Genomic DNA, 24,217 nt, shown 5'->3' with positions numbered 1-24,217 from the left:
GTAGATCATAAAAAGGGGATGACATTTAGTGGAAATATATTTCATTAATAGAATGCTAGAAGAAAGATGTTTCATAGGAAGTTGTCATATGTAATATATGTTTAAAATATAGTAGAATGCTTCTGGAGGTTATGAATATTGATGCCATAAAGCTTTGGCAGAAGAGATGTACCCTCTTTGGCTTCAGCTTTATTGAGAATATAATCAACAACAATTTTACTTTCCCAAACTTTTTTCAAGTTTATTTCTTACCCTTTATTTCAGTTGTGTATTCTGCTTAAACTATACATATAGGTACACTTCCTCTGGCGAGTGTTTAAATTTGCTTCTCTGAAGAAGTTTTGGTCCAGTACTGGAGAGGATGTGGAGAAAAGGGAACCCTTGTACACTATTGGTGGGAATGTAAATTAGTGCAGCCACTATGGAAAACAATAAGGAGGGTCCTCAAAAAACTAAAAATAGAACTCCCATATGATCTAGCAATTCCTCTACATCCATTTCCAATATATGCAGAAAAAAATGGAAACACTAATTTGAAAAGATACATGCATCCCAATATTCACAGTAGCACTATTTACAATTGCCAAGATATGGAGCAACTCAAGTTTCCATCGACAGATGAATGGATAAAGAAAATGCAGTATGTAGATTGTATAGATGGAATATTACTCAGCCATTAAAAAGAATGAAATTCTGCCATTTGCAACTAACGTGGATGGAGCTAGAGAATATTATGCTCCATGAAATAAGTCAGACAAACACCATGTGATAGTAGTCATATTTAGAATCTAAAAAAAAAGAAAAAATACAAATGAACCTATAAAGCAACACCGAAACAGACTCACAGGTGTAGAAAAGAAACTGGTGGTTACCAGAGGGGCAAGGGAAAGGGTCTGGGATTAAGAGATACAAATTACTTTGTATAAAATAGATGAGCAACAAGAATATATTGTGCAGCACTGGGAATTATAGCCATTATTTTATAATGATGTTTAATAGAGTATAATCTGTAAAAATACTGAATCACTATGCTATATACCTGAAACTAATGTAATATTATAAATCAGCTCTACTTCAATTAAAAGATAAACTTTGGAAATGACTTAATGACAACATCACCAGATTGACGAAGACTCTAATGCAGATAATTTGATGGGCCTGATTTTATTTGAGGAGCAGTATTCATGGATTCATGAATAGGAGGAACAATATTTTAGTCAAATCTGTCTGTCAAGCACCCAGTATGTTCATTCTGCAAAGATTTATTAAGTACCTGCTGTCTTAGGAGCAGTTGATGCAGCAGTACACAAAACAGATTTTAAAAAAAATTCCTTGCCAGCAGGAGCTTCCTAGGGAGCTTACACTTTGAGTTGTTTTATATATGTAAAAGTTATATTAATAAAATACAAGTGAAATATATAGCATATCAGATGGTGATGAGCATCTGGAGAAAATGAAGCAGGGCCAGGGAATGGAGAGTGCAGGTTGAGCTTGATCAGGGAGGCTTCTTTATAAGCCCTGTGAAAATCTGGAGGAAGAGAATTCTAGGTGGAGGGACCAGTGACCATAACCCTGAGCCAGGAATATGCTTAGAGTGTTTCAAGCACAGTGAGGGTGGGAGGAAGGGGAGGTCAGAGAGATGGTACAGGCTTAGGGAACCGGTCATGTCCTGTCTCCTGAACCAACATAAGGACTTTGGCTTTGACTTTGAGTAAGGTGGGAACCATTGGAAGGCTTTGAGCAGACAGACACATTCAGTTCAATGTGAAACCATGAAACCCTGATCTGTAGCTTTGGCTTGTTTATATATACAGTATTTGGTCATCTTTGGGTTTTGTGGTGTGTGTGCACGCATGCGTGTGTAAGTGTGTGTGTGTGTGTGTCTGTGTGTGCACAGGGCTAGCACGACGGTGAAGGGAGTAAGACCTGAGGGTGATGCCTCCTAACTTTTGCACCTTAACATTTTGCTTCCCTCACCCTAGTCCTGCCCTGTGTGTGTCTATTGTTTTAATTTGTGAATAACTATATGAATAGAGCTTACCTCTGGCTACTGTTACCATTTGTAGCCAGCAAATGAAGTGTGTATCCTGTACCACAGAGCACTTGCATTGTTGGAACAAGAAAGAAGCAAATATAGCCATTGCCTAACTTTTGGCTTAGAACACTTGATATAGTCCAGAAGAATAACTGCTAGAGGAAGGCAAACCCCTTCCTTCTGTGGTTTCAGGGAGGAAAAGCTGGAAAACTAGATAACCAGCCTGTGAAGGGTGTGACTAAGCTTAGAAATCAAGATGCCTGACAATAAATCATATTTTCAGTATGCCTGTGAATTTTGGAATGGTACATCAATTCCATTATTAGGCAGTTGTAATGGCTGCACATTATTTGACCTAGAGACAAATCCCCTGGGATGGAGATTATGTGCAGGTATGACTGCTGTCAAACATCTCACCTGCCATCCATCCTTGCCTGGCCTTTCATGATATGCACAGGATGTTTTGATTTTTTTTTCCTGTTTATTACACATATTGCCTCATTTCTGTTAATCTTTTTTTTTTTTTTTTTGGTCTTTTTAGGGCCACACCCAAGGCATAAGGAGGTTCTCAGGCTAGGGGTCTAATCAGAGCTACAGCTGCCGGCCTACATCACAGCCACAGCAACGCCAGATCCGAGCTGTGTCTGCGACCTACACCACAGCTCATGGCAACACGGGATCCTTAACCCACCTAGCAAGGCCAGGGATCGAACCTTCATCCTCATGGATGCTAGTCAGATTTGCTTCTGCTGAGCTATGATGGGAGTTCCCAGGAAGTTTTGATTTTTTTGGAAAGCAGATGAAATGGAAGGAAGAGATGAATTTATTGCACATGCACACACACTGAACAGAGGGAGGCATATGTACACACAGCAGGCCTTAAGCTGTATTAAAGCACAGATAATGTTTTCGCTGTTGTTTTGTGTCTGTCTCCACACATTTAACATAATTTCAGAAGTGAGCTGCCCTTTTCCTTCCAGATCCCCTTTGTATAGTCTGCATGTTATAAACTGGCCAACCAGAGACAGCATCTAATTTTGTGTCTGTGTACTACTATGTATGCATTTTAAGAACAGAAAAATAATCAAGATTCTTGAAAGCTAAAAATAATGTCAGCCTAATTTTCCAAACTTCGTTCATGGTCTCCATTAAAATGAGAATTACTTGAAATTCCTGTCGTGGCTCAGCGGGTTAAGAATCTGACTAGTGTCCATAAGGACGTGGGTTCGACGCCTGGCCTTGCTCAATGGGTTAAAAATCTGGCGTGGCTGTGAGCTATGGTGTAGGTGGCAGATGAGTCTTGGATCTGGTACTGGTGTTGCTGTGGCTGTGGCATAGGCCTGCAGCTGTAGCTCCAATTTGACCTCTGGCCCCCTGGCCCATATGCTGCAGGTACAACCATAAAAAGAAGAAAAAAAAAAAAGTGGGAAAAAAGGGAACATTACTTAGGCACAGGACTTCGTGTGGTTTGTAATCTTTTCTCATCATTTTGGCAGTTCAGCCATGCAAGTGTGATCATGTCTTGGTTTTCAGTGCCTTTTAAGTAAAGCATTCCAGGTAGTGCTCCTCTTAAATTTTGAGGATATATAAAGAAAAGAGAGAATATCCCTCTGTGGCGCAGTGAGTTAATGATCTGGCTTGTCTCCGTGGAGGCACTGGTTTGATTCCCGGCCTGGCACAGTGGGTTAAGGCTCTGGCGTTGCTGCGGCTCTGGCTTGGATTCGCTCTCTGGCCTAGGAACTTCCATATGCTTCACGGAGGCTGAAAAAGAGAAAAAAGAAGAAGAAAGCAATTAGAATTGTAAACTAAGTCATCTGTACATCTGGACCACCGTATCAATCCAGTCAAATCCCTTTCTACTTCATTCTATAAATTCACGGCTAAATTAATTTCCTACAGCGTGGCCTTGATTGCGAGGCTCCTTTCTCAAAAAGCTTCCATGACCCCCCCACCCGGACCCTCATTGTCTCTTGAATTACTTTCAGATTCCTCTGCCACTCCATTCAAGGTTCCTTTGTGACAAGTACCAGGAGGTTTTAATTCGGGGAGGAAAGAAGAGAGGAATTCATTGGCCCTGCAAGCACAATGAGCAGAGTAAGGAGATAGCACACACAGCAGACACGACTCCAAATGAATTTTCTGTAGCCTGATTGCGTGATTACAGTGGCTTCCCTATGCAAATACTTTCATGGTCCCCTCCTCCCCCACCCTTTGGTCTTCTCCTCTGGCCCTGCTGTTGCCCCTGGAGTTGCCTTCAGATGACTCTAATTTGGAGTTCAAGGCTCCTCAGGACTGGATGGTCCATTTCACTTTTCTGATTATTTGTTTGTTTTCTAGCCTTGCCCGTGGCATGCGGAAGCTCCCCAGGCCAGGGATGGAACCCATGCCACAGCAGTGACCGAGCCTCTGCAGTAACAATGCCTGGTCCTTAACCCACTTCGCCACAAGAGAATTCCTTACTTTTCTGATCTTTGAAAACTTTGCTTAGGTCAAGGTAGACTGTTGTCTTTTCCAAACACAATGATACATTTGACTCTTGTCCACCTGGAATATGCATTTCTTCACCTGTTTCTGACCAAATTGTGTCTGTTTTTAAAAGCCCGTCTTATATGCTATGAATTCTTTTCTTCTGTGAGAGAGACAGAGCGCTTCTGCTTTTTTTTTGGATCTCTTTATCTTGAGTAACAGTCTTCTTTGCATTATGTAGATTGATGCACTTGTTTTAATTGCATTTCTCGTACTGAGAAAGGAAACATTTTTTTTTAAGCTGCCGTTTGTTGAGTCCTTACTCTGTGCCAGGCAGTGAGAGGCATATCGAATTGTAATTGCGATGAGTCTGGAAGCAGACTGCTTGAGTTCCAAGCCCAGCACTGCCAGTTCCAGTTGCGTAACCCTAGACAAGTGGCCTCACCTCTCTGTGCTTATTTCCTCATAAATGGCAACTTTCTTGTAGGGTCGTTGAGAACGTTTCATGAGTTTTCTTCATACCGAAGAAAAAATTTAGGATAGTGGTTGGCACATAGTAAACACTCAATAGTAACAGTTACTCTTTGCAAACATCATAATAGTTCATCCTAACAAAAGCCCTATGAGGTTTATATTATTCATATTTTCAAGATGAAGAGAGTGAAACTCAAGGAAGTTAAGCAACTGGCCCAAGATCATGCAACTAATAATGTCAGAGCTGAAGTCTGGGGATTTCTTGCTGTGGCTCAGCAGGTTAAGAACCCAGCTAGTATCCATGAGGATGTGGGTTCAATCCTTGGCCTTGCTCAGTGGATTAAGGATCCGGTGTCGCCATGAGCTGTGGTGTAGGTCGCAGACTTGACTCCAGTCTATTGTTGCTCTGGCTGTGGTATAGGCTGGCAGCTGCAGCTCCAACTTGACCCCTAGCCTGGCAACTTCCATGTTCTGGGAGTGCGGCCCTAAAAAGGCCAAAAGTAAATAAATAAATAAATAAATAAATAGCATGGTGCCATGTACTCAGTAGGAGCTTAATAAATATTTCTTGAATTGAAATGATGAGTATAAAAAAAAGCATGTGGGAGTTCCTGCTTTGGCACAGTGTGTTAAGAATCTGACTGCAGTGGCTTGGGTCACTGTAGAGGCATGGGTTTGATCCTGGGGCCTGGTGCAGTGAGTTCGAGGATGCAGCATGGCTACAGCTGCAGCATAGGTTTCAGTTGTGGCTTCAGATTCAATTCCTGGCTTGGGAACTTCCATATGCCACAGTGTGGCCATAAAAAAGAAAAAAAAAAAAGCATGCATTTATGAATTCATATTTTGCCTCTGTTTCTTACTGAAATTTATGAATTTCAAGACATACTTAAATCTTCCTAGTTTAGATCTCCTCCTTTGTAAGAGGAAGGTAGTATTCACTATGCCAGAGAGGTAGGGGGGTAAATGTGCAGATGGAGTGAGCTAACCCACATCAACTGCCTCAAGTATGGAAAGTGCTTGGTGAGTATGAGTTCCTTCCCTCACTTCCCTTATTATTGTCATTTTAAAATTATTATCATTTTATTAGTCCAGTTAAAATATGTGGGACATGATTCTGATTAGATCCGTTGCCTCAACCCTTCAAAACCAAAATGTTGGTCATTGTGGCTCTAGTGATGCCGTGAAACACGAGGGGGGCAGCCTTCTGTTAGCAGCCTTGCTTTAGAAGTTTGAAAATATCCTTCTTCATTTCACTTTGCGTGTTGCTGGAAGTGTTCTTTGTTTGTTTGTTTGTTTGTTTAGGGCCACACCAGAAGCTTGTGAAGGTTCCCAGGCTAGGGGTTGAATTGGAGCTGGAGCCGCTGCCCTACACCACAGCTCACGGCAATGCTGGATCCTTAACCCACCGAGCGAGGCCAGGGATCAAACCTGCGTCTTCATGGATGCTAGGCAGATTCATTTCCGCTGAGCCATGACAGGAACTCCTGTTGCCTGAAGTTATATTGAACCCAGATTGGGTTGTGTTAACCAGTATCCTCTTTCAAAGTGCAGTCTTATGGAAACTTATAAATGAGGTAGTTTAAGCGGATTGTTTCTCTTGACTTGGTTTAAATCAGCCAGTATTGAGGAGAAAGGAGCTTTGGTTTGGAAGAGGAAGCATGAAGGAAAAGTAGTTTTTAAGCTATCAGGATTGAGTCAGCAGGAGCTAAGTAGCATACGGGAGCATGGGTAACTGGGGGCCTGTAAGAGAGATGAGAGATAATTTGCAGTCAGAACAACACCCAGATCAGATAATTATCCCTTAAACGATATTTGACTGCAACACCAAGCTTCTTCCCCAGCCAAATCTCATGGGACAAATCCCTCTAACAGAATATGTTCCTTCCTACAATAGGATCATAAAGTATTTGTGATTAAAATATGCTGCTTTCTAAAAGTTCAGAACAACATAAAGTCAGTGATCAATTGATGCCTACTAGACTTCCATTTTATTTGCAGGAAGCTAATAGATAACAGTGGAAGAGTTTGGATAATTTCTTCTTCTTGTTGGAATCCACCCATTTTCTAACAATTCTGTTATTACACCCATCTTCAAATTTGATCAAAAAGCTTCTGATTTCAAATGCCAAGTGCTAACCTTTTTATGAGCCACTGGAGACAGTGTTTCCCTCTTTCTGATGTGCCTGTAGGTTGAACCATAGGAAGGTCAGTGTCTGACTCTCTTTGAGGATTCGATCGAGCTGCATGAGTCATGTTGGCCTGCCGGGATTGGGAGGCCAAAATGCAGTTTGTTGAAATAACAAGCCCCACAGTAACAGTTTTTACAAATGCTCATAACTTACCATTCTCTTTTCATCATCATCATCAACATCATTATTATTATTTCATCTTTTTAGGGCTGCACCCGTGGAGGTTCCTAAGCTAGGGGTCAAATTGGAGCTGTAGCTGCTGGCCTACGCCACAGCCACAGCAACTCAGGATGCGAGCTGCGTCTACAACCTACACCACAGCTCACGGCAATGCCGGATCCTTAACCCACTGAGCGAGGCCAGGGATGGAACCTGCATCCTTAAGGATGCTAATCATGTTCGTTTCCACTGAGCCACAACAGAAACTCCACCATTTTCTTTTCTTTAGACATGAAAAAAAAAAAAAAAAAAAAGTCAACCAGCTTGCCCAGGTGCACACCTGTTTCCCTGAATGCTCTGGTGCTACTCCCTGGTTATCAAACAACAGGCAAATAGCAGGAGCTTCAGCACTTCAGGGAATTTTTGGACTATAATCATCATCCCTTCTTTAATATCCTTGGTATAGTCTTAGGAACCACATTAGCTAGGGACTTCTAGTCTGATCTAACACCCTATTCATTCAGCAAAAATTGGTGATAAACACAGATTTACAGGAGGACAATAAAAATACATCAAAGCAGAAAAAATAGATCATTTTAAGGGTGGGATGTCACTGAATCCAATAAGCTGGCCTTTGGCCAGATTTCCTCTTAAAGGTAGGTAGGACCAGGTGGGTCGAAGAGGGCAACATTAGCTAATAATAATGCCAGTGGGAGTTCCCCTTGTGGTTCAGCGGTAACGAACCCAACTAGTATCCATGAGGTTGCTAGTTCAATCTCTGGCCTTGCTCAGTGGGTTAAGGATCCGGCATTGCCATGAGCTGTGGTGTAGGTCGAAGATGTGGCTTGGATCCCGCATTGCTGTGCCTATGGCGTAGGCTGGCAGCTATAGCTCCGATCTGACCCCTAGCCTGGCAACTTCTGTATGCCATGGGTACGGCCTTAAAAAGACACACACACACACACACAGGTAAGTTTTCTTCTAGATTTAAAATTAAGTGAAATGTCCAGGTTCCATCCTGAGATCTGCAAGAGTAGGTTGGTATTTAGTGGGAGAGACGCACGCCACGATCCCCCAGGGCTGACCAGCCAGTGAGTGCACATGCGGGCATATCGCTGAAGTAGCCACATTTTTCTGGCTCAGTGGCCTTCAGGGAACAAACTGGAAGAACTCAGCCTTTTCCTCCCTGCAAGTTTCCCCCACCTTTTCTGGCAGAGCCTAGAAGGGATTGCGTATAAGATGCAGCTGAGCTTATGGTGTTCTGGCGTGAGCCCCTTCATGGTAAGCCACTGCATGCCATTTACTTCTTAACCACCATTCACAGAATGCCACTGCCAGGCCCTGTGCCCGGTGCTTTATGTGCATGACCTCATTTATAAGTGGATGAATTCTCCCGGCCACCCAGTGGGGCTGGTGTTAGCATTCAGCTTTACAGATGAAGAAACAAGGGGCCCTGAGATGAAAGACCTACAGGGTTCTTAAGCTCCATTTCTCAGAATCACTCACTAATTGATTCAACAAATATTTTTTTTATGTGAGCCAACTAAGGTACCGTTCAAATGCTGGGCTGATTCAGTGAACGGTTAGGGGCCCGTTTTTTAGGTTTGTAATCTCTTGGGGGCCAGGGAGAAAGAGACAGACAGTAAACAAATCAGGAAACAAAAAAGATACATTCAAAAAGCAGTAAGGGCCCTATCAGGATTATGTGAAAGAGGGTAACTGCAGGGTGGGTTGGGCATTGTGGGAGGTGTCGGGGAAGCTGATTTGAGAGGGAAACTTTGAGCTGAGATTGGAGTGGAAGGAAGGGGCCACCTGAGGAGCTTGAGAGCAAGTGTTATAGGCACAGGGAACAGCAGATGTAAAGGAGCAGAAAGGAGCTTGGTGTGTTTCAGGAACAGAAGGAAGGTCTGGGTTGCTGGCAGGTGGTTACAGGTGGGAATGGTACCAGAGAGAAAGCTGGAAGGGAGACTGAGCCCTGGCCAGCTACGGTCTCGTATGCCATGGTAGCAGAGTCTGATTTTATTCTGAGAGCTGCGAAAAACCCCTGGAAGATTTTTAAGAGGGGCATGACAGGATCAGATTCACATTTTTAAAACCTCACGTTTGCTGCTTTGTGGATTGTCCTTTACAGGTGGGCAGGAGAGAGCAGCTGGAAGAGCAGCACAGAAAGAGCAGCTGGAAATTTAAAAAAATTAAAAAAAGGAATTGCTTGATAAAATTGTGCGTCTTAAATTGACCCTGAAACAAAATGAATAAACCTAATTTTTCTTCTCAGTTTAAAAGCAAAAAGCAAAAGCAAAAGCTGCTGTGATGCCTTTTCAGGGACATAGGGGAGGAAGGAGGTGGCTTGGAGAGGGGTGGGCCAGTGGAGGGAGGACTGGTGGGCAGATTCGTGGACTATTTTAGAAGAGGAATTGCCAGAAATTACTGATGGAGCAGAGTTAGACTGTGAGGGAGGGAGAGCACCTGGGGAGCTTGAAGGCTCTGGTTCTGTTTAGGGAGAGAAGAAGATGGAGGGAACAGGTGTTGGAGTGGGAAGAACGTCACGGGTTCTGTTAGCATGTATTAATTTGAGATGCCCCTGAGACATTCAAGAGGGATGGTCAGCCAGGCAACTGGACATCTGAGTCTGTTCCAGGGGACGGTCAGGGTGAGAGCTTTCAACTGGGGATTTTTCAGCATAAAGCTTAGGGACATTACCTAGGAAGAGATTCGAATGGGGAAGCAGTACCACTTAGAGGTGGTCCACCTTGGAGCGTGGTACCTGCCCACGCCTGGTTAGTCCCAGTGAGATAATAGAATTGACAGTAAGTTTTAGAAACGTTTATAGCCATTATAGCAAACGCCTGACCAGTGGCTTATGTTCTGTATGCCTTTTCATTTCCCTGCGTTGGTAACACATATTTACTGCATTTTACAATAATGTTGTTCTGCCACAGATGGAAAATTGAAAAAAAAAAAAAAAAAACACCTGGCCCTTTTCCCCAGGCAGTTGAGGAACGTTGCCTTGAAGTTTAGAGGTTAAGCAAAGAAGGAAGAGGTAGAAACAGAGCCTGAGAATAGGTGGCCGTTGAGGTAGAAGGATAACCTTGACTTTCCTTTGGTTGGAACCCAGTCTGACTCCAAGGCTCAGGTGCTTCACTCTGATTTTTTTTTACCGCTGTCTTCCCTAGAGAGTGATCATGACGAGTTCCGGGATATAATTCCAGCAGAGCCATGATCCCATCATGAAGCTTCTGCTTCTTTGCTCGAACGAGGCCTCTTGGTCTCCTAAGAGGTCAACTGGGTTGCCAGAAGGGGCTGCATCCCCATTGGTTTTTAAATTTTTTTTTTACCTTTTTAAAAATTATAGTTGATTTACAATGTTGTGCTAATTTCTTCTGTACATCAGAGTGACCTGGTCATACATACACATTCATTCTTTTTCTCATGTTTTCTTCCATCATGTTCTCTCACAAGAGATTGGATATTTTCCTGTACCATGCAGCAGGGCCTCATTGCTTATCCATTCCAAATGCAATAGTTTGCATCTTTTTTTCAAGTTGTATACTTTACAGGTGCAGCTTTAAAAAAGCAAAAAAGTAAAAAAAATAAATACATAAATGTAATGGAATATATATATATTTAGAGCCACACCTGTGCCAGGCTAGGGGTCAAATCGGAGCTGTAGCCACCGCTACGCCAGAGCCACAGCAACGTGGAATCCGAGCCGTGTCTGCAACCTACACCACAGCTCACGGCAATGCCGGATCCTTAACCCACTGAGTGAGGCCAGGGATCAAACCCGCATCCTCACGGATGCTAGTCAAGTTTACTAACCACTGAGCCATGATGGGAACTCCTGTAATGGAGTATCTTTAAAAAAAAAAAAAAAAAAAAAAAAAAAGTGGGACATTTTCAGGAACAATAGAGAGGGAAGAGAAATCCTATTTATCTGTTAGGTTTTTTTTTTGTTGTTGTTGTTTTGTTTTTAAATATTTTATAAAGTCCCTGCAGAAAGCAGCCTTTTCTTCTTTTGCATCAGTCCCTCTTTTTATAGCTGTCAAACCTTGTCCATGTGGCAGAGCTGCCCATTCTGCCTCCCATTTCCCAGGATCCATCCTCTCCCCTGTACATCATCCCACACAAATAAGGATCCATGGTAGGGAAACAGGAGGCAGAGGCAGCTGCAGCCTCGCTCAGCCAGCCCTCATCTTTAACACAGACTTTAGGGTTTCTGTTGTTTAAGTATATTGTTGACTAACAGTTATTTCCCTGGAATAGTCTTGAAAAGTGCTAATCTGATTTTTAGAGGTTTAACAATTACGCATGCTTTGGAAAAAGAAAAATGCCAAGAGAAGACAAAGAACTAAAAATTTATTATCTTACCACTTGGACTGATTTAAAATTGAGTTTAAAACCATTATTATTTCACAGAAAGGCCCAGGATGGTTATATCTAATTAATGCAAGAAATCTGGCAGTGTAACCAAGTTTGGCAATTTGAATTTCAAAGAGTACAAGTGGTTCTACTATTGACCTTTAGTTTTTCTGAGTCCTAAAATACATGACACCTTTAATAGCTAATTGAGTCACTTAACTCTTGAGAGTATTTCCACACAGACGCTCAGGACAGTTTGCATAACCCTAACGCTATCCAGGTTTCACTACGTCTGAATCAACATCCAAGGAATAGAAATTCTTAATTCTAGAATCCATTCTAAATCTTCATTTTTAGGGAAAATTGCCTTGAAGTTGCTTTTTCTAATTGCTTTAATTCTGCTGTAACCACATTAATGGCAGTACTTATATCCTCACGTATAACAAAGATAATAGTAAAAGCAATAATAACAACTTTAAAAATATACTTCTAGTAATAGTAGTATTGGTAATGATTACAAAACCTAAAATTTGTTGAGGTCCTAAGCAATGTTCTAAAATTTCTACACAGATGAATGCATTTATGATCCGTGAGATATGTTGTGGTCTGTTTGAGCTGCTATAACAAAATACTAGGGCCTGAGGGGCTTATAAACAACCCAAAGATATTGCTTGCAGTTCTGGAGGCTGGGAATTCCAAGATCAGGATGCCACCTTAGTCACGTTTGGGGAAGGACTGTCTTCTTATTCATAGCTGGCACATTCTTCCAGGGCCCTCTTGGTGGAAAGAAGCTCTTGGAGTCTCTTTTACCAAAGCACTAATCCCATTCATGGGGGGTCCCATTCTCATGAACCACCTCCCTAAAACCCCTTCTGCTAATACCATCCATCACCTTTGGGGGTTGGGATTTTAGCATATGAATTTGGGTGGGGAAACCCAAACATTCAGACCACAGCAAGGTAAATAATATTATGACCCCCATTCAACAGATGAGGAAACTGAGGCACCATCCATTTAAGTATCTGACTCAAAGTCATTGACTCTGGAAGAGATTTCCTTTTTCATCTTCAACTTTGCTGGTCTGGATATTTTACTTGTGGAAGCAAGTGATATGTAGAGTGCAGATAACAGTATTTTGTTTCGTTTTGCTTACTTGGGTGGTTGGAAATAAACTCAATGCGGTGATGGAGCACAGAGATAACTTGTGTCTTTCTACACTCTTTTTTTGTGGGAACGTGCTTTTGACAGTTGTTAGTCCTTGGAGATACTTAACTTTGCAATTACCTGATTTCATAATATTTAAAATAAAACAAGCACGAGAATAAATTTTTCAGGAGCTTTCAAAGAACACTTCGTAGAGCCTTTTAAAAAAAATAATGCTAAATGCAGAAATTAGGTACTTTTTAAAATTCGTTTTTGAGCACTTGTATTTCATAAATGAGAATCAGCTTGCAATAGCTAGCTTTCTACCAAAGTTAGCAAAATCTCTGAGAATTAAGGGTAGAAGCCATCTGCTTTGCCCTCACAGTAACTCTAAACATTCTTGTTAAATATAGAAAGTCCACAAGTTTACGAACAGGTTGTGTTTCATATGTTTGACGAAAGTGTAATTTTCTGTACTTAGGTTTTCTTATCGTTTTCCATGAACAACTTTCCAGGTCTCTAAAAGCTTCTACAGGATTCTTTTAATGACCTCATAATATTGCAAATGAATGTACCATAATTTGAAGACATACTGATAATGGTTTCCTGAAAGTCTATATCATTTTTAAACTTCCACTAACTGTTTGTAATAGTGTCCTCACAGTTTCTGGATTTTAACTTAAAATAATCTCTGGCAGTTGTTTGTGGGGACCAAAAAGAATCTTATTTGAACTTACATGCTTTTGATGAGGAATGCCTTGGACCTTTCCCCACACACTTCATTTTGTGACTTGCCTGATTTTTTTAATAGTAGGGGTTTGAGGAGTGGGAATAGGAGGAGATGTCCTTCCATTTCTCTTTCTAAAGATGCTCAGCATTTTTCTGATATATGTTTTACATATACCTTCCCGGTTTTTGGCGGGTCTTTTGATTTTAAATCTCATGCACTTCCATCATCATCATTATTATTATTTTGGCTGCCCCTTGGCTTATGGAGTTCCCAGGCCAGGAATCACATCTGAGCCACAGTGGTAACCTAAGCGCAGTTGCAACCTAAGATGCAACTATGGCCATGCTGGATCCTTAACTCACTGTCCTGGCCCAGGGATCGAACCTGTGTCCCCGGGCTCCCAAGACGCTGCTGATTCCATTGCGCCACAGTGGACTGCCTCCATTATTTTTTATATAGTTTTATTGAAGTAGAGTTGATTTACGAGGTTGTGATAATTTCTACTGTACAACAGAGTGATTCAGTTATACATGTAGACACATCCATTCTCTTTCAGATTCTTTTCCCACATAAATCGTCATAGAATATTGGGTTGTCTCTGTGGTATACAGCAGGTCCCTGTTGGCTAGTCATTCCCTATACCTCAGCGTGCAGATACCAATCCCAAGCCCCCAGTCCATCCCTCCTCCACTTGTCTTCTTTGGTAACTATAAGTTTTTCAAAGTATGTAAGTTCATTATTTTTAAGGGATTCATGTCAAGGATAAGCCTATGAACGCTGTTGTCCAGCTGAATTCTTAGGGCGACTTGAAAGTAGTATATCCCTGTTGTGAAGTGATTTCCAAAGTGCTAAGGCCACATCTTCCCTGATTTGTAGTCTATACCTTACCTCAGAAAAGCTAAACTTTTTCTTATTTCAAAGGTCTGTTTCCATATCAGCTGTCCAAGTGACTACTTCTAATTGGTATAGTATTAATTTCCCTGAAAATTTATTATTTTTTAAATTTATTTTTTGTCTTTTTAGGGCCTCACCCATGGCATATGGAAGTTCCCAGGCGAGGGATTGAATCAGAACTGCAGCTACTGGCTTACCCAACAGCCACAGGAACATGGGATCCAAGCCGCGTCTGCAACCTACCCCACAACTCACTGCAACGCCAGATCCTTAACCCACTGAGCGAGGCCAGGGATTGAACCTGCATCCTCATGGATACTAGTTGGCTTGGTTACTGCTGAGCCATGATGGGAACACCCAATTTCCCTGTGAATTTGAATTTGAGGCTGCAGCCACTTCCTTTCCATATCTACAATTTTCCGTTTTAATGGCCCCCTAGGAGTGTGTGTAGGAGCTGGGATTTAATCATGCCCAGATTTCCTCCTGGGTGGACTAAGAAAGACTTCCAAGGGAAGTGCTGGAAGTCCCCTAGGATTACTTCTTTCTATGCAGTTCCAAGTAAAGAGGCAGCAAATTTCCCTAAGAAAAATGTAGGCAGGGGGTGAAGTTGTTGCTGAAAATCGGTGGCTGTCCATTTGTGACCGTGTTCTTGTTTTTCTCAGATGCGGTACAGGTCTGTACTACGTGTATGAAGAGCTTAAAATGTCTACTTTTAAAAGGAGTTCTTGGAGTTCCTGTCATGGCTCAGCGGAAACAAATCTGACCAGTATCCATGAGGACACAGGATCAATTCCTGGCCTCCATCAGTGGGTTAAAGGTCTGGCGTTGCCGTGAGCAGTGGTGTAGGTCGCAGATGTGGCTCGGATCCCGCATTGCTGTGGCTGTGGCTCTGATCAGACCCCTAGCCTGAGAACCTCCAAAGGCCGCGGGTGTGGCCCTAAAAAAAAAGACAAAAATAAATAAATAAATAAATAAATACAAAATAAGAGGAGTTCTTGGAGTTCCCATCATGGCTCAGCAGGTTAAGAACTGACCAGTATCCATGAGGGTTCAGCTTTGATCCTTGGCCTTGCTCAGCGGGTGAGCTGTAGCTCAGATCTGGTGTTGCTGTGACTGTGGTGTCGGTTGGCAGCTAGCTGCAGCTCTGATTTGACCCCTAGGCTGGGAACTTCCATATGCCCACAGGTGTGGCCCTAAAAAAAAAAAAAAAGAGTTCTTACTAGCAACTAACAAAATGGATATTATGAAAGTGTTGTGGCCCCATGCGCATTGTGTAAGAATCATGTGAAGGCTCTTCAACTATCTGCTACAGTATGAGACTCCACTGATTGCCTAGAAGCACTGTTAAGTGACTTGGGTGGTAATTCTCTCTGTATCCTGTATTCCCATATTATATGTTCAGATGAAGACTGCAAAAAACTGGTGCTGAGAGATTTGTTGTTATTGTAGAAATAGCTATCCTTATCCTAGCTGAGAACAGAGACTTCCTGCATTGGATTCAAGGCCAGTGCATCGATGGCTTCTCTTTACTTTATTATTTGCTAATAGAAATATGCCCTAACAAGACAAGATCTTGGTTGAGCGTCCTTTAAGCCTATTAGGCAGTTTTCAGTTGATTTTCTAGGGTTGAAGCAAGGACCTGACAGTGCCTGAATGGCAGCCGAGTTGGCATTTGACTGTCTGAAGTGAAATACTGCCAATCCAGTGGTTTCGTGTTTTCCATGGCAAAAATGTCTTTGTGGTGGACTATTTATTATGCAGATTATTTTTCCCTTGATTCTCTGATTTAAAGAATCAAGAAATTGTGGTAAAAGTAATGCATGTATAATGTAAAAAAGGAAAAAAAACAAATAGTACTGAATGGCATTACATTAAACATATATGTATAATATAGATAAAAACATATACTTAAAAACTACCTCGCTCTTGCTGCATTCATTAATGTTAGACTCTTCCCTATGAAAGATAAAAATTTAATATCCTTGCTATACCTCTACCTTGCTTTATCCTACTTGGTGTTTTAATTAATTTTTTATAACAATTTTTTTTTAATTTTAAAAGTTATGCATTTACCCCAACTTCTTATCCTATCAACTCTGGCCTCTATGGACTTACTAGGATGTAAACTGAGGAACTGGGATCCCTAAATAGTCTCAAGCTCTCATTCACTCCTATTCCTGAGCTCCATCAGCTCTACCACTATTTTTACGGTACCGAAATTTGGCACTCCCCTTCTGACTGGATTATAAACTTGCTCTGCTTCGTCTATAGGCTTATTCTAAACACTGGAAAGCAGAGGAGGGAATGCAATTCCACGGAACTGAGCTTTTACCGCTTGAAGGAGAATGTTCCAAGTGTTAAGCGGATTCTTTTTTCCTTACATTCCCCAGTTACTCAAAATTACATCACCTTTAAATCCATTTCTATTCAGATAAGGACTGTATTGTGGCTTCTCTGCCAATTCAGAAGGTTTTAGGTACCTTCCTCTTTTATAATTAGAGAAGAGACATTATGTTTTCCCCACGACACTAAGATCTTTGAGCTTTTTAATCATACTATCATTCGAAGAGAAGTTTCTCCCTTATGGTCTTTAACAGAATATGTTCTTGCTCATCCTGACCACCCAGTAATAAATAACAGGTTGGCCATCCTTTCCTTTGTCATCCAGAAATCCCTGTTTTCCTGGCCTTGCTTCAGTTCCTGTCCCTTATAGATCCAACTAGCCGTTTATTCATGAAGTTGTCATTTTTTTCCTTTTTAGGTTTGAGATAAAACACAGCTGGGAAAGAACAAATGGACCAAAGAAGACCAATATCTATGCGTGTAAAGTCACCTATAGCTATTGGCTCTCTCTTAATTCTGAGGTTTTCTTTTTTAAGCCAAGAAAGTAAAAGGATTTTGCAATTTTTCTCTCTTTAGTTGAGTGACTAGAGGGGAGAAGGGCTGCATTCGTTTTTTCCCACATTTGTACATTTTTCCAAGGATATCTTATTTGGCTTCAGCAAATGACTGTCTGTCTCAAGTTTCTCCTGTCTTCAGTTTGGAAAGCAAGGTGTTTACTTTTTTTTTTTTCTTATTGGGATATAATTCACATACCATACTATTTACCTTTCCAAGTTTACAGTTTAGTCGTTTGTATTAAAATTGCAAGACCATGCAACTTCATTTTTTAAAGTAAACTATTTTAATATTCACAAAAATGGATAAAATGGTACAGCAACCATCCACATATTCATTACCCAGAATGAAATGAATGCCTATAATGGTGACCTTTTTTTTTTTTTTTTTTTTTGCTTTTTAGGGCTGTACCTGCAGCATAAGGAAGTTCCCAGGCTAGGGGTCGAATCGGAGCTACAGCTGATGGCCACAGCCACAGCCACAGCAATGCGGAATCCAAGCCACTTCTGCAACCTACATCACAGCTCACAGCAATGCCGGATCCTTAACCCACTGAGCAAGGCCAGGGGTCGAACCTGCATCTTCATGGATACTAGTTAGATTCGTTAACTGCTGAGCCACGATGGGAACTCTGTGACTTTTTTAATGGTTCTGAGGCTGAACTGATGTTCTGTGAGGAAGTGTGAGATTTCGAGAAGCGCATTGACTTTAAAAATGCAACGTAATGATTGGGTGGCTATGCAAGCAGGAAATCATTTAATTTTGGGACACTCTCTCTGAAGACCGTAATCATTCAGATGGGTTTGAGCGGTCTCTGTCATGTAGCAGTAAGTTCAGAGATTTCTTTCCTGGGTGACTTTGAACTCTGTCTTTAGTGGTTTTAGTACATCATGTTGAAGTGTGAGGTAAAAATTATTGAAAAAAACGTTAGTGATATTTGTACCTGTTGTAGTGAAAGGTTAGAATCTTCCTTCAATTAGGATGAGGATACAGCAGGATATGAACAGGCCCATTTGCAGGGTCAGGCTTTGGGGCCAGGAGACAGCAAGATTCAGGTTAAGAGGGATTTGGAATTTATAACTACAGTTGCTTGGAAACCAGGACGTCAGGAAGCACCAAGGAAGATGCAAGTTTCAAAGATCAAGGGAGGATAGAACCTAGAATTCAACAGGTCCGAAGATCTGAAAAAGTGGTTCTCTCAAACTGGGCAGGGACTGTCCATTTCAGCCACTGTTTTATTTTTTGCTGATGTTGCCTGCCACAGTCCTACAGTTGAATCTGGGACATGCCAATGCACCTTGTTTTTCTAGTGTCATCAGAATTTTCGCCAACATATAGCTTGAAGGTATTTCAAATATATTTTAAGCATTACTGCATTCAGCTGACTTTTTAAAAGCACAAAGTGGTAAAGTAATATTTCTATCTACATATTGGTCATTAGATTTAAGAGCACTTTATGTTTTTATAGACGACCTTATCATGTGTACTGCTAATTTCAATGCTGTTCCCGGATTCACATTTATATAGCTGTCACTGGATGTACCGTTTGTATTTTTCCCAGCACAAATATCACCTTTATTATTTTAAAAAATTGTTAAGGAATAGGTATAATTGTCAGTTTTTTATGGATGCATCATTGTTTTACAATATCATACTAGTTACAGGTGTGCAACATAGTGAGTCAATATTTTTATACATTACAAAATGGTGACCACAGTAAGTCTAGTTATCGTCTGTCGCCATGCGAAGTTATTACAATATATAATTGTCAGTGTTACTGCTTTCTCTGCAGGGGCTGAAATGTACATTGCGGTGGTTGTTTTTTAATATACAGCTGATCCGCCAAAACACCCATCTAATTTTTTGACTCGGTTTGGCTTGGCTTGATAATCAAACCCCAAATGGCAATAAGGATTAAATCACTTCAGCCCATTTATTACATTCTTATTTATGAGGTCGTTGGCCTAACACAAGCAGTTTCTGTGTTTTATTTCATATCCCAGGGCCAGGCTACTCTTCACAGATTCCAGATGGTATAACGGTAGACTTCAAGACCAGTGCTTTCTGGTTCCTAGGCTTTTCTGGTTTCTGAGGGGCACTTTAGGATTATGGAAGTGGTTCTAGAAAAACACCACCACTTGTCAAAATCTCTTTGGCAGACACTCTAAGCTCTCTTTGTAGGTACCTTATCTAAAAACATTCCTTTGCTGGCAAGTGTTGAGGTCATCCTGTTCCACAAATGGCAAGGCAGGGAGACCTACTGGCTTTCCGTTGGCAAAGGATGGGTGGTTAGAGATTTTTCCAGTAACATAGGGATTTATGATTACTCATCCGTCTTCCTACACTCAGTCTCCTTAGTGACAGAGGCACACATGCTGTGTTGTAATATTTGACTCCTGGACGCCTGTTCCCACTTTGCAAATACAATTTTGACTTGACCACAACAGCAACTCTTACTAAAACATTTTCCATTTTAGGACAATTATCTTTATTTATTAAAGTAATAAAAATATAAATGAAAAAAATAAATGGGGTTCCAATTGGCTCCCACATCCCTGGAAATGAAAGTGGAAAATTTTTTGTTTATCTGTGTCCAAGAGAAATTAAGAGCAGTGCTATATTGGTGCTATAGATAAGAACATAAGTAATCTCAGATCCCTGGGGAAATCACTGCTCTTCAGACTGAGACACTTCAGCATTGCTCCAAGTAGGAGTCTGCCTCTTTTCTTCATGCCATTCCTTGTACCTGAAAGATATTACAGGAACTGAAACTGGAACTGGAGGGCTTGAGAGAGCGTCTTAGATTTAGAACTTCTTGAGGGCAGATACTCAAGGATCCGTCTTGTCTCTGTAAACCTTTGCAGTACCTGTAGCTGCATTATGTTCATGGTAGGGGGAAAGATTCCATAAGCTGTACTTGCTAACTTGCTGAGTTTCTGCAGTCTTGTGAGCTGCTTTAAATCCCTTCTGGAACCAGTGTCAGTAGTATGTCCTCACTTAAAAACTATTCCAGGGAAGAACTTTCTTAACCTCTTGAGTATACTTACCTAAGTATTAGAGATTTTTCTTTTTTTACGTGATGAAAGGCATACTAAAGAGAGCTTACCTTTGGGAATCTTACCCATTTGTTGTAAAGAGAAGACTTCACCCTTTTGCAAACTCAATAATCCATGTAAAGTAATCTATTGAGACTTTGATGCCACGAGAAGTCAAGTCATGGACAAGAAAGCACATCACCCTATTACGTGCCCAATGGTCTGGGAAGGCTTCTTCCTGCAGGGAGTTGAGCTGAATCTCCATGGATTGGATGGATTTGGAAAAGAGGCGTGTGAGGAGGGCCTCCCAGAGAAGGAGGATAAGGGGAGCAAAGTATGAGAGTTGGGGAGATTAGAGGGAGTGTTTAGGAGAAACCAAAGACCAGTTTGACTAGCATGGTGACTTTGGGAGAATGAGATATTATAGATAAGGCTGGAAAAGTGGGTGAGGAATACATGGCACAGAACCATGAATATAAGCTTATGCAGTTTGGACTTTGCTGTGTAAACAAAAAATCATTTGGAAGGTTTTTGAGCAAAGGAGTGACACAATCTCGGTGGTATTTTTGGAAGATTTGATTGCAGAGCCAGGTACAGGGTGCATTAAATTCGCTGACAGGAGATTGGACAGGAAGACCAGTTAGGGTTACTGAATCCACCTATTAAAGTCTCAAGGCCCTGAAATTGGGAGTTAGTGATGAAAATACAAAGGAAGAATTAGATACCAAACACATCTTGCTGAAGTATGACAGCAGCAGCGCCTTTGCTTCTGATACAGGTGGTATTGGGCAGAAATACCTGATCTGTTAGTTATTGGGAACAAACAAGTCCTTTATCGAATTAAAAGGAAACTGAATTTGGATATTGCAAATCAGTTTTCCCACGCATCACTTGTGTTCTTTGGGTACTTGTGACCTCTCCAAGTTTTTCTCAACAGGTTCCAGTTCACTGTATAAATAATTAGTTTCAGCCCAGCATGCTACAAGAAGGGTGCCTTTTAAATTGTTTAGTACAGCTGATTAAATTAATTCCAGAGACTAAATTTTAGATCTTCAAAGAGCATGTTTTCGCTTGGGGTAAAACATTACCGTGGCTGAATTACATATTATCAAGCTGCATGAGCTGTGGGCTACAATATTTTTGTTTTAAAGGGCAATTTTTTGGCCCCAGCTTAGTGTTGCTAGACAATTCAGTCAAAGGATCCGGAATAGTTACAGTTTTCCCTAAAGCCCTTATTTAGGGCTCTCTTTCCTCATTCTCCACCCTCGTCCCATCACCTCTCTCACTCACACGTTGCCTGGCACTCCAAATCTTCCTAAAATTTGTCACTCCTTGCTCAAAAGCCTTCTCAATGGTTTCGCTTATGTAACAAAGTCCAAACTCCATTACCTTATTCCTGGTCCTCCACACAGGCTCCTAATCCATTTTAGGGATTCATACATAGAATCAATGATTCTAGCATGCTCTTAATTATTATATTTATACTAAATGAGCACACTAATGTAGACTAGGGAATCTGAACATGATGCTAGGCTGTATCATCTGAATTTCAGTTGGAGCCCATGCCAATGTAAAAAATTCACTTTCATATTTTGGTAGAGCTGCTGGCCTAAGCCACAGCCACAGCAATGCAGGATCCAAGCCGAGTGTGCGAACTACACCACAGCTCACAGCAATGCCAGATCCTCCACCCACTGAGTGAGGCCAGGGATCGAACTCGCATCCTCATGGATACTAGTCGGATTTGTTTCTGCTGCACCACAACAGGAACTCCCATATTTTGACTTTTAAATTTCAGTGTTTTATTTAACTACTTGGTCATAGAGATTTCCATATATGAAATTAATCAACATAGTTGTCCCTGTCAGTGACTCTGACTTTTAAAAAATTAATTCATTAAGAGTTCCTGCTGTGGTGCAGTGGATTAATGATCTGGCTTGTCTCTGTGGCATTACCCATTTGATCCCTGGCTGGGAGCAGTGGGTTAAGGATCTGGCATTGCCACAATTGTGGCATAGGTCACAGATGTGGCTTGGATTTGATCCCTGGCCCGGGAACTAACATTTGCTGCTGGTGCCGCCTAAGAAAAGAAAAATAAATAATTCCATAAAAATTAATTCGTTAATATATAGCTTTTTTTTCCTAAAAGTAATTTAAGGCAGTTTATGGTGATATATAAAATATGCCAAGGTATAATTAAAAATAGGTGAGATAGGAGTTCCCGTCGTGGCTCAGTGGTTAACGAATCTGACTAGGAACCATGAGGTTTCGGATTCAATCCCTGGCCGCAATCAGTGGGTTAAGGATCTGGCTTTGCTGTGAGCTGTGGTGTAGGTGGCAGACGCGGCTCAGATCCCGCGTTGCTGTGGCTGTGGTGTAGGCCAGTAACTACAGCTCCAATTTGACCCCTAGCCTGGGAACCTCCATATGCTGTGGGATCGGCCCTAGAGAAGGCAAAAAGACAAAAAAAAAAAAAAAAGGTGAGATAGAAGAAAACATTGCCGTATATCTTCACGACCTTAGATTAGAGAGTGATTTCTTAGATGTGACACCAAAAGCATAAACAACCAAGAACAAATAAATAAAATGGACTTCATCAAAATTAAAATTTTCCGTGTCTCTAAGGTCATTATCAAGAAAGTGAAAATATACCCACAAAATGGGAGAAACTATATGCAAAAGATATTCTGATAAGAGTCTGTTAGTCAGAATAAAGAACTCTTACAACTCAAACAAAAGTGCACAACCTAATTTAAAAATGTGCGAAAGATTTAAAGGGACCTTTCTCCAAAGAAGATACACCAATGGCCAATGAATACACCAAAAGATGCTCAGCATCATAACTCATTAGGGAAATGCAAATCATAATAAAACACCACTTCACACCCAAAACAATAGTTATAATAAAAAAAATAATAATATTGGCAAGGTTGTGGAAAAATTGGAACTCTTATAATTACCCCTGGGAATGTAAAATGGTACAGTCACTTTGGAGAACAGTTTGGTAGTTTCTGAAGAAGAGAATTACCATAACACCTAGCAATTTCACTCTGAGCTCATATAACCAAGAGGATTGAAAATGTATATCTGTGCAAAAACCTGTGCATGAATGTTTATAACAGCGTTATTCATAATAGTAAAAAATGCAAACAACTCAAATATACATCAGCTGGTGAAATAAAAACTTCCACACAATGGGATATTTTTCAGCAGTAAAAAGAACAAACTACTGATAGATGCTGCAACATGGATGAACCTGAGAACATGCTAAGTGAAAGAAACCAAACATAAAAAGTCACCTGTTGTATGATTCCATACATATGAAATATCCAGAATAGGAAAATTCATAGAGACAGAAAGCAGATTAATGGTTGCTAGGAGCTGAAGGGAGGAGGAAATGGAGAGTGACAGCTAATGGATACAGAGTTTCTTTCTGGGTAATGAAAAATGTTCTGGAATTAGTGATGATAGTTGTACAAATTTTTGAATGTACTAAAACCTATTGAATTACCCACTTTATAAGGGTGAATTATGGTATGTGTATCTCAAAAACAAAGTGAGTTGAGAAAATTGAAACAAATGTATAGACATAAAGTGGATCTAGGACTAAAACTAGTGTTATACCATAAAGGTTCATATATTTGCTATTGATTGGCTATGAACTTAGCTCTAATTAACTTACAGGTCAGTTATTTAACTGATATTGTCATTAGTCCAATGACACAGGTTTTTGTTTGTTTGTTCTATTTTATTCTATTTTTTCCTTTTTAGGGCCACACCCATGGTGTATGGAGTTCCCCTGGCTAGGTGTCTAATCGGAGCTGTAGCTGCTGGC

The 24,217-nt window shown here is 40.9% G+C and overlaps 1 protein-coding gene and 2 long non-coding RNA genes across 14 annotated transcripts in view; 2 read left to right on the top strand and 1 right to left on the bottom strand.

Annotated features, from left to right (window-relative positions):
- Nucleotides 1–24,217, top strand: part of ABLIM1 (actin binding LIM protein 1) — a 338,773-nt gene that overhangs the window by 21,314 nt on the left and 293,242 nt on the right. The window lies entirely within an intron of this gene.
- On the bottom strand, nt 1,630–7,637 carry LOC146397077 (uncharacterized). The gene is made up of 2 exons (XR_014826341.1): nt 7,511–7,637; nt 1,630–5,302 (listed from the first exon to the last, which is right to left on the bottom strand). It is a non-coding gene; the product is annotated as an uncharacterized LOC146397077 (long non-coding RNA).
- Nucleotides 17,721–23,042, top strand: LOC146397076 (uncharacterized). Its single transcript, XR_014826340.1, has 2 exons — nt 17,721–21,977; nt 22,777–23,042. It is a non-coding gene; the product is annotated as an uncharacterized LOC146397076 (long non-coding RNA).

The sequence above is a fragment of the Sus scrofa genome, chromosome 14, assembly GCF_054392235.1.
Source record: "Sus scrofa isolate SSC_HxYL_T2T_F1_AM1 chromosome 14, Sscrofa_HxYL_maternal_Yorkshire_Landrace_v2.0, whole genome shotgun sequence".
NCBI lineage: Eukaryota > Metazoa > Chordata > Mammalia > Artiodactyla > Suidae > Sus > Sus scrofa.
This window is presented reverse-complemented; position numbering and strand designations above follow the sequence as displayed.